Source organism: Budorcas taxicolor, chromosome 8 (assembly GCF_023091745.1).
Source record: "Budorcas taxicolor isolate Tak-1 chromosome 8, Takin1.1, whole genome shotgun sequence".
In the NCBI taxonomy this organism is placed as follows: Eukaryota; Metazoa; Chordata; class Mammalia; order Artiodactyla; family Bovidae; genus Budorcas; species Budorcas taxicolor.
This window is the reverse complement of record NC_068917.1, coordinates 68,636,192-68,648,687: the sequence shown is the minus strand read 5'-3', so window position 1 is coordinate 68,648,687 and position 12,496 is coordinate 68,636,192. Positions and strand designations below refer to the sequence as shown.

The following is a 12,496-nucleotide window of genomic DNA, read 5'->3' as shown; positions in this document are numbered from 1 at the left end:
AATTCTTGCCACAACAAGACAGGAGCCTGAGACATCCTGCCTGCATGAGCTTTAATTAGTCCATCCTTCCAAATCTTTGTAAACCAACCTGACACTCCTAACCAAGTGTTAGAAAACATACAGTAGAGAGACAGAGTTGAGGTGATTTTTAGCTCTTCAGTTATTTGTTTGAATTTCTGTACTGACAAGACTATAAGATGATTTTGCTAATTTCTCATCTTAGAAATAAAATGAGAATTTCCCAGCAAGCCTCTAAGCCATGCAAGCATGTAGTACTTCACTATGACTGAATGATATGTATGACCAAGCTTATTTGTTCATCTCCTGTGAAATCTTCACATTTACCAAAGGTGCAGCTCTGAGATCTGATCTAATTCTATAAAAGCATCATTGTGCATCTTTCAGAGGGACCCTGAGTTACTCAGAGTAATGGATCATTCATGGGGTCATTCAGAATAGGCATCATTTCCCTCTGATGTGTAGAGAACAGCAGGGAATCCAGGATGTCCAGAAGGCCAGGAGGCCAGGCACTCTACTCCAAGGCCCCCACCACTTCCCACGGACTCACCATTACACTGAAGTCAATGGCTCCTTTTTCAATTAAATACAGTATAGGATCATGTCAGGGAAATAGCCATGAGAACTAAATTATCCATCCATACTTGACTGCTCACTCAGCCAGAAGCCTCTGGGAAAAGTTCCATTGATGGTAAAAGTTATATTTTCTTTAGTGATGTTATTTAGCTGAATTCATTACACTTTGTAAGCACACTGTGAAAGCCTTGGATAAAAAGAGTATGTACCGACAACTTGTTATATAAAATAGAGTAGTAAAGTGAGACTGCAAAAAGGATGAGACCTAAGCATCACAAAATGCAAATACAACTGATATAGGAGCATTTGGGGGAGGGGGAGTTGGCATTCATCCCCAATCTGTCAAGGCGAAGCCCCTCCACTGGATTTCCTTGAAGGAAGCACAACAACAAGGGAGGAATCCATTGCAAAAATCACACTGTAGAGAGAACAAGGAACCCCTGAAATAACATCTTCCAGTCAGCAACTGATCCAGAAGCTCCTCATTATGTTCAGAGCAAAGGCAGGAGCATCTGACAAAAGGTTCCACTAAGATATTCCATCAGCCTTAGTCACTGGCTATGGTCTTCCTGGACCAGTTTCTATGTCACCAGTTAAACTAGCAATTCAGGGTTGCTCTGTGCTTTAACATGGGACTCTTGTATCTTGAGCGATACCAGATGCCTCATGAACGGTTGCTAATTGAACCTTACCCCTTTGGCAGGATTGAAGACCACCTCAATTGGGATGTCTTTCCTCGTGACTCCAAAAAAGAAAAAAGGAATATCCCCACAAGAAGCAATGGAATTACATTGTATAAGTAAAGCAGTATGAGGTGGTGGGACAAAACGTATCTTCATAGGGATGCCAATATTAAAAGTGGAGTAAAGAGTGACATCGTAGTGTATTCAGGATGGTGATGGTTTACTAGCTAAGCCATGTCTGACTGTTGCGACTCCGTGAACTGTAGCCCACCAGGCTCCTCTGTCCATGGGATTTCGCAGGCAAGAATACTGGAGTGGGTGGCCATTGCCTCCTCCAGGGGATCTTCCTGATCCAGGAATTGAACCTAGGTCTCCTGCATTGCAGGCAGATTCTTTACTGACTAAGCCACTAGCCCTCATTCATCTCAAGGATACATACTGTTAAGTAAATAACTTTCATGAACATTTCTGTATACTACACACAACATAAAAATGAATTACTTTGGGGGGAAAAAAGAAGCTGAATTTGCTAGACAACTATTTTAGAATTTGGATAGTGCTTAGAAGAGCTTCTACATACCTTTGGGGAAGTTGCCAAGTACATCATAGATAGTATTTACTCTTGGAAAAATACTATGGCAAAATTGTTGCCACCTTGAGATACTTACTGTGCAGATTATAAACACAGACATAATTCTGCAAAGATAATCCATTGTGTTTTTCACTCCTCTCTCCAGCAAATCCTGTTAGCCAGTGATCACTACCCCCTTATGCCCTAGAGGAGCCGAGGAGGACAAACACCAACTCAGAAAACAGGCAACAGTACGTGTGGTGTCTCCCTCGTTGTCAGAAAGAAGAGATGGAAGCCCAGAGGACTGTGGGAAAGAGGGGAAGGGAGGAAGGTTAAAGGGTGGTGGGAGAAGTGATGCAGACACCTTGTTCAGGAATGAAGTTCCAGGGGGATAAAGAAAGTGAGAGGCATAAACAAGCAGAAGAGGGGCTTTCTTGGGGCCCATTTGGAATTTGGGGCGATCACCTTGTAGGGGCTGTGCAGTCATTACTAACAGTTTCCAACAATTTCTGGTTTTCTCCCTTCCAGGCACAGGGAGGATTGCACTTCCATGCCCCCTGGTGGTTGAGAGGGGCTATGTGACCACCTCTGGCCAACAAGCTGAGTGGACACGATAGGTCACTTCTGGAAAGGACAAAACCATTCAAAGGATTCCCTGCCCCACTCCATCCCCCACATAGTGACCCAGAATTCCCCACAGGCCACCAAAATGGGGCATAGAAGTTAAATGAGAGTCTGACTGAATCTGAACAGGTTAACTTGACAAAGACAAATTAAATCTGTAATCAAGGTAACTCAGGCTGGAAACCAAATGAGACTCAAGGTCAGGCTTCAGGTAGGCAAGGAGTGACACCAGACAGATTCCTGAAGGGACAGTGACTTATTCCCTGGGAACATGATCTTACCAAGAGGTATATCTGCCATAGGTTTCAGGAATGGGTGCCCAGTAATCCCCAGTGTTAAGAGCAGACAAACGTCCCTCAGCAGATAACAAGGAGCTGAGACACCAACATGGGGCACTCCTCCCACTGTTCAGCTCCATGAGGGCAGAAGCCCATCTGCAAACCCAAACACTGTCTTGGAAAGAAGTAGGAGCAAAGAAATCTGAGCATCCCTGGAAGATGTTCTTCTGTTCAAAAGAGGCTATGAATCCAAAAGAGACTGAAGATTATTATTATTTTGGGGGTAGTTCTATAATTTGGGCTACATGATAGACAGAAATGACAACACTGTCTCCCTGGAGGTTGCTGACGACACTAAAAACATGCTTGGTATGTTCTGGTTTGTGTCATCTAGTGCCTTAGGCTCTATGGGGGTACACTGAAGACTCTAGATCTTGAAAAGGACCATGGAAAAATCAGAAAAGACGAGTTCTGTGCAATTCCATATGACAACTCTATGGCCCAGTCTGCACAAACTCTGGGATTTGATGGTTTCTCCTCCCACATGCTACTAACATGCATTTTATGATTTTATTTATTTGTTTGGCCTTGCTCCATGGCATGTGAGACCTTGGTTCCCTTTGGAAGCGTGAGTCAACAATTGGATCCCAAGGAAGTTCCTGCAGTCATGCACTTTAGAGGAGCTGTGATTTAATGACGTTACATGGTTGTCAGGACAGTGCTGGCCAGGCCTTAGTATGTGGGTGTACTTTACAGATGCTGTTACACTGACTTATTCATTGCACTCAACAACCACAGTGCATCTGCAGGAGCACTTGTTTAAAAAATTATAATAACAACAGCAAAAAATGGTGGCTTCAAGAAAAATGTGCATTGGGCTTAATTGGTCTAAAAACTTTTATAAGCACAGACAAACAGAATGCAAACTCTGACATCCAGAGGCAACAATTTCCCAGTATATTCATATATCTATAAAAATTTGATTCACAAGCTCTTTTATGGCAATTTGAATTGCTCAGACTAGTATTTGGGAATACTGACCAGTTCCACCAGGCTTCTAGCCTGCGGATAAAAGATAGGAATATTTGAGAACTATGATTCTATGAAAAAATAAGAGAGGAAAGTTAATTATTATAAGATTTGCATCAGAAATTTTTGATGTAATATTCTGATCTATATCAGGAATTGACATACTTTTAGACATTTTAAATTATTATTCACTCTTTCCATTTTTTTTAACTTTGTTATAACAAAGAGTGAGTTTTATATCATATCTTATTTGGGATACTGCAGAATCCAAATAATCAGACATTGCAGGTTATAAGAAAATGTTCACTGTCTAATGCCCAGGTCTAAGCATTTTCTCCTAATGTAATCATACATCTTTATTTTCTGCTAAAACCTATTGCATTAACTAGTACTAGTAAATGTACTTCCTAACTTGAAAAACATGTATCTTAAAACTGAGAATAGTTCTAAAATGCTTAGTCATTCACTGTATTGGAACTTTAGAAAAAATCTTTCTTGGCTCCACCAAAATATATGTCTATTTTGAGGAAATGGGATCAATGTCTCAGTATGAGAAAGGTGAAGAATTACAAAGAGAAAAGAAAACATCCAGTCATTTCAGCTTGTTTCCATCTACTTTCTGTTGGCAATACACAATACAGCAATCTGAAATGTCATTTTTGATCAAGTTAAATTTGAAGCAATCTCATTTGCACTGTCACTGATGAGTGGCTTGCTGCAGTAGAGTGCATGAATTTCAGCATCTGGGCCATGAATAGAGTGGTTCCTCTTTCTGGGAATAATGGCTTATGCAAGCATTTTGGAAAAACAAAAAAGAACATGATACCATGCAGGGCCCTATGGGGCTCCTGGGCACAACTTTCTATGTCCCTCATTTCTTTGATTACTGGAAACAGCCTTCATTCAGCCTCTATGACCTCCCCTGAGTTCCAACGGGCAGATTCATGCAGTTGTTAATTAGGGAAGGGAGGGATGTGAGACCAGGAAGAAACAGTCAAGAGCAGCCTTTGGACAAAGACGTTCCCCCATCAATGGATATACACAACAATATCTTTGAGCTATTTCGCAGATATTGAAGCTGCCTCGAGGTGGGAGAAGTTAACGATTAATGACAGTATGCTGCCCACAAGTCTGGAGACCCCAGGCCAATTGGACCTGAAGGTTGACTCCATTTACCTCACCACCAAACCATCAGAAGAGCATCCCTGAGCTGATCACATCCTCTTTGAACAACTGCTATAAAAACTTTCATTATCTTTCCAAAGTGTGGACACATGATTTTAAAAGCATTAATCCCACTGCGGCCCTCTTTGCCTGGCAAGGTAATAAAGATATCCTTTACCACTTCACCCCAAACTCTTGAGAGAGTCATTTCCTAGGCAGGTTGATAAGAAGTCTAGGGGTTCCCAAGGGGAGAGGGGTCTGGAATTCTCAAGGAGGAAGAAAGGACAAACTTTTTTTCCCTCTACATTCCTTAGGATTATTTAACAATAATGTATCCTTCCTGAGGACAGCCTCTGGATTAAACCTTCTGGCTAATCCTGTTATCTTAAAATGTAAATTATGGGAGTAGGTGTGGTGAGGTCTTTACGACCTCCAGACATTCTTTGGATTCATTGGAGAGTATATACCTCCATTGCTAACACTAGCAAGCAGGTACTCTTTCTACCCCCTTCTGATGTCTATGTCAGAAGATTTCTCTATCTCCTTTATACTTTAATAAAACCTTATTACACAAAAGCTCTGAGCCATCAAGCCTCATCTCTGACCCCAGATTGAATTCTTCTCCTCCAGAAGCCAAGAATCCCAGTATCTTTGTGTGATTCAACAACAGCCTTTCACTCTACCTCTTAGATTCAATTCAGCACCAGTATACAGAGAAACTGAGCTATTGGCCTCAAACAAAATATGTGTTTGCTGCTGTGCTTAGTCATTCAGTTGTGTCCAACTCTTTGGGACCTCATGGACTACAGCCTGCCAGTCTTCTGTCCATGGGGATTCTCCAGCCAAGAATGATAGGGGAAGCACGCTGACTGAAACTGCCCATCCTGGCCAGACACCATAGTAAACATTTGCATAAGTTATTTTACAACAGAAGGTCCTGGTAAGGAACACAGAACTAATAAGCCACCACCAACAGGAAGAGTTTGGGAAAGGTCAAAAGGTGACACCATGTGTCCAACCACCTCCCAGAATCCTTCTTGCTGGCATCCATCTTGGCTGAGCAATGAGTGTGCCACCCTGAAGGACTCTGAGTCAGAATGATTGGCCAAAGACAACCTGGAAACTAATCCCATCACCATAAAACCGGAGGCTGCAAGCCACGTGACAGCAGTTCTCCTGGGTTCCCTTAACCTACTGCTCTCTATCTGGGCACCCCTTCCCAATAAAATCTCCTTGCTTTATCAATCAGCACATGTGTCTCTTTGGACAATTTAATTCTGAGTGTTAGACAAGAGCCCACTTTCGGGCTCTGGAAGGAGTCCCCCTTCTGCAACAAGAATGCTGGAGTAGGTTGCTATGCTCTCCTCTAGGGGAATCTTCCCAACCCAGGGGTCAAACCCAGGTCTCCTGCATTGCAGGCAGATTCTTTACCATCTGAGCCACCAGGGAAGCCCAAGAATACTCGAGTGGGTAGCCTATCCCGTTCTCCAAGGGATCTTTCCAATTCAGGAATTGAATTGGGGTCTCCTGCATTGTAGGTGGATTCTTTATCAGCTGAGCCATCAGGGAAGCCCAAAGATGTGTGTACTTCCTTCTGCTGCTGGCGCCGCTAAGTCGCTTCAGTTGTGTAGGACTCTGTGCAACCGCATAGACGGCACCCCACCAGGCTCCCCCGTCCCTGGGATTCTCCAGGCAAGAACACTGGAGTGGGTTTCCATTTCCTTCTCCAGTGCATGAAAATGAAAAGTGAAAGTGAAGTCGCTCAGTCATGTCCGACTCCTAGTGACCCCATGGACTGCAGCCTACCAGGCTCCTCCCCCCATGGGATTTTCCAGGCAAGAGTACTGGAGTGGGTTGCCATTGCCTTCTCCGATACTTCCTTCTAATCAACTTCAATTAGCTTCTGGTCAGAACCACACATTTCACTATCACACCTGTGTTTACAGATCACATGATTACAGAGAACACAGCGATGCTGGAATCTGAAATGCTACAGAGCCGGTCTGAGGAGTAACAATAATTGTAAAAACAAAAGGCTATTTTTATATGCAAAATACAGAATGAAAGTCCAGCATGGTTTACCCTAAGATAGTCTTTGGTTCTGTTTTGTTTTTTTAACTTTCGTCTGGAAAAACTTGGATAAACTGGATAAAGTTTCCTTAGGAGATTTTTTAGATGAAAAAAACAAAGTCATATTACAACATTCTTATTTAGAATATACAGATTTCAGCAATCTTATTTTTACGAGAAATATTTGGTAACATAATTCTAGGAAATATCAACTTAATATTAATGGAAACAAAAGCAGCCAATATGATTAGACTCTCTGCTTGGGTTCTGCCTGTCCCTGGAAACATGTGGATCTACCCTGACTTCTCTGCTCATCCCTCTCAATATCCTTCACAGACCTCTTTTTTCTATTTATTGTAAAGTCTTCTCTAAGAAATAGTTTACTCCTTTTCATAAATTAATAGAAAACAAAATAAATATATAAATAAAATGTAAAAGCAAAAAAATATATAAAATGAAAAACATTAAATGTGCAATAAATTCTAATAAATAAGTATTGTTATGTGTTGAATCACTGATGTACTTTAAAATCATCAGATACCTTCAGTTTTGAATTTTTTGACTTTGGTTTATACAGGGGGTCAAATTTATAGATAGATACACACTCACACAATCAAATGTTATACATAGATTATTCTCTTATCACCTTTATATATCAGGTAGATGAAGTGATAGGCTATTATGTATAAAGCTCTTGGTGGAAGCTGTAATATTCTAATGAACATTCTAGAAGTTCAGTGACTTCTGGGCAAAATAAGAAACTAGGAATGTAAGACAGGCCACCTTCTTTAAAACCTGTGAATATCATAACATAGACCAAGGGAACTTTAACCATATATCAGGGAGTCCAACATGATTTTCATTGCTATATGATACACAAAATTTTTTTTTAAAGTTAAAACTACTATATATGAAGCACCATCATCATCATTATGCTCATTCTGCTCATCCACATTTTATACTATCCATATTTTACCTCACAGTAATCTAAAGTGAACTAATATGTTCTCCAGCATTCACCAAGGCAAAGGAAATGCCAAAAAAGACTCCAAGATGCTGACTTTTAACAGAAAACACACATAAATAATCCTTTATAAGGAATATTGATAAATTGTGCTATCTAAAGCATGCTTTAGAAATGGGTCTGCAATCAGGTGGTAGCATCTAGAAATATTTAGCGAACTCTACATATACGCAATCAGAACAGCAGCAACCATTAAAAAAACCTCATTCGCTGATTGCCACTCTCTTTAATTAATTTAAACTTAATTAATTTAAATTTAATTAATTTAAATTTGCAAAGAGAGTAGTTTAAATATAGAAGGTAAGCTTTGTACTTAGCATTTTATAATAATGGCTTATCATACTCTGAGTTATTAATTTTTCAGTTAAATATAATAGAAATAAGTTCATCTCAAACTCCAGGATTTTCCCATCTAATGTTTATAAACTTTCCAGTGCTACCATACTGACAGTAGTAGAGTCCTGAATCATAAAACAATTTGACATATGCGAATTTGAAACACAACACACAAGCCCCTTGAGCTTCTTTAAACTAATAAAATATGGCTTATTTAGGTTTTACAATTTTAAGGCAACCACTGGAAAGTTTATATGATAAGCTGATATTAAAGTAACCATCAGACCAAAAATGGGTAATTTGATAATTTAATTGATCTCATTGAAATCTAGATTATGGATGATGCTTTGAGGAGTAAATATCTGCCCATAAAAATCCCTTTTCCTGGGCAAAGATCATAAAGGTGGGCAATTAACAGACATGCCCTTCCACCATGAGTTGAATGAGTTTCTTCACCTGTTTTCTTACTTTCCCCTGCCCATCGCTTACTAGGTTTTGGAATTTGATTCTTAAGGACACAGTAATTCAAGTTAGACTCAAACGCTAATCTTAGAAAATGTCAAAGAGGGAGAAACAGTCAATCTCCTAGTAGTATTTCCAGAGTTTACAGCAGTGCTTTTACATGAGACAGTTAATTTTAACTTTTACTTTCTGAAAAAATCTTTCATTTAAAAAAATCTATATCTCTTAAAAAACATCAAAACATTTGAGCTTTGTGTGTATGTATTCATGTGTTTAAACCACTGAATTAATATTTGTGCAACAGGAAAAGTAATTTACTCAACAACATTCAAGTAGCAAAAGTGGATGAGTATCTTTCCAAAAAATAAGTCACTAACTCCTTTCCCACTAATAGGAAGGGGATCTTTATTTTCAGTAGCAGTCTTCACCTGGTCTCCTAAGGCCAAGTCCTGGGATGAAGTCATTTTCCCATCACATCCTATGGCAGCTTCACATCTCACAGACGTACGCAGTGGCCTATTCAGTTTTCCCCAGTGGCTGTGACCCTGGCTCTTCGTGTCTTGTTTTAGTTATTCCTGACCAGCACACTTGCTTAGTCACCCTTCTATAACCTGTTCTAAAACTAAAAACGTAGATGAACAAGCAAACAGTTTCAGACTCACCATCCCTGCGATTAAGACTTGCAAAGCCAGGGCCATGGCTACTAGACAGCTCTGAGGAACTGGTGAAGGAAGCCCGGGGCAAGGAGGACGCCAGAGGAGCATCACAGTTATCTGGGGGGAGAAACACCACATTCTGGTTAACACACTGATTGACGCTTTTCTGTCTTCTCTTCCTGTCTTCTTCCTTCCCTTTTACTTTCATTTCCTTCTCATTCCCCTCCCACTCTCTATCTTTTTCATCCTTAATTTCCTTTCCTTTAATCAACAGGCTAGGAAAGCATTAGAGCCTATAGCAAACATTAGTCTTGATCAGAGGTTTATTAGTAAATGTTTAACATCAGGCTGAGTGGTAGCATTTGTCACTTCCCCATGGTGTATATTGTTCCTCGTGCCAAGCAAGAGACTTGGGTTCAATCTCTCGGTCAGGAATATCCCCCAGAGGAGGAAATGGCAACCCACTCCAGTATTCTGACCTGGCAAATCCCATGGACAGAGGAGTTACAATCCATGGAGTCATTAAAGAGTCAGATACGACTGAGCAACTAGACAACAAAAACACTGGCGTAAATACTTATACTGTGGTCAATTCAAGGCCATCAATGTGATGTCACTAATCATGAAGTTGGAAAGAGAATGTATATATTACATCATTATATAGTATTTTCACCATGCAGATTCAAGGTATGTAAATAACTTCATGAGATTAGATAAGAGTAAGATGCCATAAAATAAAGTAGCAAACACCCTCTTCCAACAACACAAGAGAAGACTCTACACATGGACAAAACCAGATGGTCAACACTGAAATCAGATTAATTATATTCTTTGCAGCCAAAGATGGAGAAGCTCTATACAGTTAGCAAAAACATCAGTTAGCTGACTGTGGCTCAGACCGTGAACCCCTTTTTGCCAAATTCAGACTTAAATTGAAGAAAGTAGGGAAAACCACTAGACCATTCAGGTGTGACCTAAACCAAATCCCTTATGATTACACAGTGGAGTTGAGAAATAGATTTAAGGGACTAGATCTAATAGACAGAGTGCCTAATGAACTATGGATGGAGGTTCATGACATTGTACAAGAGACAGGGATGAAAATGATCCCCAAGAAAAACAAATGTAAAAAAGCAAAATGGCTGTCTGAGGAAGCCTTACAAATAGCTGTGAAGAGAAGCCAAAAGCAAAGGAGAAAAGGAAAGATATACCCATTTGAATGCAGAGTTTCAAAGAATAACAAGGAGAGAAAAGAAGCCTTCCTCAGTGATCAATGCAAAGAAATAGAGGAAAGCAACAGAATGGGAAAAACAAGAGATCTTTTCAAGAAAAGTAGAGATACCAAGGGGATATTTCAGGCAAAGATGGACTCAATAAAGCACAGAAATGGTATGGACCTAACAGAAGCAGATGATATTAAGAAGAGGTGGCAAGAATACACAGAAGAACTGTACAAAAAAGATCTTCAAACCCAGAGAATCACGATGGTGTGATTATTCACCTAGAGCCAGACATCCTGGAATGTGAAGTCAAGTGGGCCTTAGAAAGCTTCACTATGAACAAAGCTAGTGGAGGTGATGGAATTCCAGTTGAGCTATTTCAAATCCTGGAAGATGATACTGTGAAAGCACTGCACTCAATATGCCAGCAAATTAGAAAAACTCAACAGTGGCCACAGTATTGGAAAAGGTCAATTTTCATTCCAATCCCAAAGAAAGGCAATGCCAAAGAATGCTCAAACTACTGCACAAGTGCACTCATCTTACATGTTAGTAAAGTAATGCTCAAAATTCTCTAAGCCAGGCTTCAATAGTACGTGAACCGTGACTTCCAGATATTCAAGCTGGTTTTAGAAAAGTTAGAGAAACCAGAGATGAAATTGCCAACATCCACTGGATCATCAAAAAAGCAAGAGACTTCCAAAAAAAATCTACATCTGCTTTATTGACTATGTCAAAGCCTTTGACTGTGTGCACCACAACAAACTCTGGAAAATTCTTCAAGAGATGGGAATACCAGACCACCTGACCTGCCCCCTGAGAAATTTGTATGCAGGTCAGGAAGCAAGAGTTCGAACTGGACATGGAACAACAGACTGGTTCCAAATGGGAAAAGGAGTACGTCAAGGCTGTATATTGTCACCCTGATTATTTAACTTATATGCAGAGTACATCATGAGAAATGCTGGGGTAGATGAAACACAAGCTGGAATCAAGATTGCTGGGAGAAATATCAGTAACCTCAGATATGCAGATGACACCACTCTTACGGCAGAAATTGAAGAACTAAAGAGCCTCTTGATGAAAGTGAAAGAAGAGAGTGAAAAAGTTGGCTTAAAACTCAACATTCAGAAAACTAGGATCATGACATCCAGTCCCATCATTTCATGCCAAATAGATGGGGAAACAATGGAAGCAGTGAGAGACTTTATTTTTTGGGTCTCCAAAATTACTGCAGATGGTGACTGCAGCCATGAAATTAAAAGACATTTACTCCACGGAAGGAAATTTCTGACCAACCTAGACAGCATATTAAAAAGCAGAGACATTACTTTGCCAACAAAGGTCTGTCTAGTCAAGGCTACAGTTTTTCCAGTAGTCATATATGGATGTGAGAGTTGGACTATAAAGAAAGTGAAATGAAGTGAAGTCACTCAGTCGTGTCTGACTCTTTGCGACCCCATGGACTGTAGCCTACCAGGCTCCTCCCTCCATGGGATTCTCCAGGCAAGAGTACTGGAGTGGGCTGCCATAAAGAAAGCTGAGTGCCAAAGAACTGATACTTTTGAACTGTGGTGTTGGAGAAGACTCTTGAGAGTCCCTTGGACTACAAGGAGATCCAATCAGTCCATCCTAAAGGAGATCAGTCCTGAGTGTTCATTGGAAGGACTGATGCTGAAGCTGAAACTCCAGTACTTTGGCCACCTGATGCGAAGAACTGACTCATTTGAAAAGATCCTGATGTTGGGAAAGATTGAAGGCAGGATGAGAAGGGGATGACAGGGG

The 12,496-nt window shown here is 40.4% G+C and overlaps 1 protein-coding gene across 1 annotated transcript in view; it reads right to left on the bottom strand.

Moving 5' to 3' along the window:
- LOC128052229 (contactin-associated protein-like 3) overlaps nt 1–9,609 on the bottom strand; it is a 187,450-nt gene extending 177,841 nt beyond the window's left edge. Inside the window, exon 1 of the mRNA XM_052644721.1 lies at nt 9,498–9,609. The gene's annotated coding sequence lies outside the window, so the exon portion shown is untranslated. The remainder of the gene's footprint in view (nt 1–9,497) is intronic.
- Nucleotides 9,610–12,496: the final 2,887 nt, after the last annotated feature.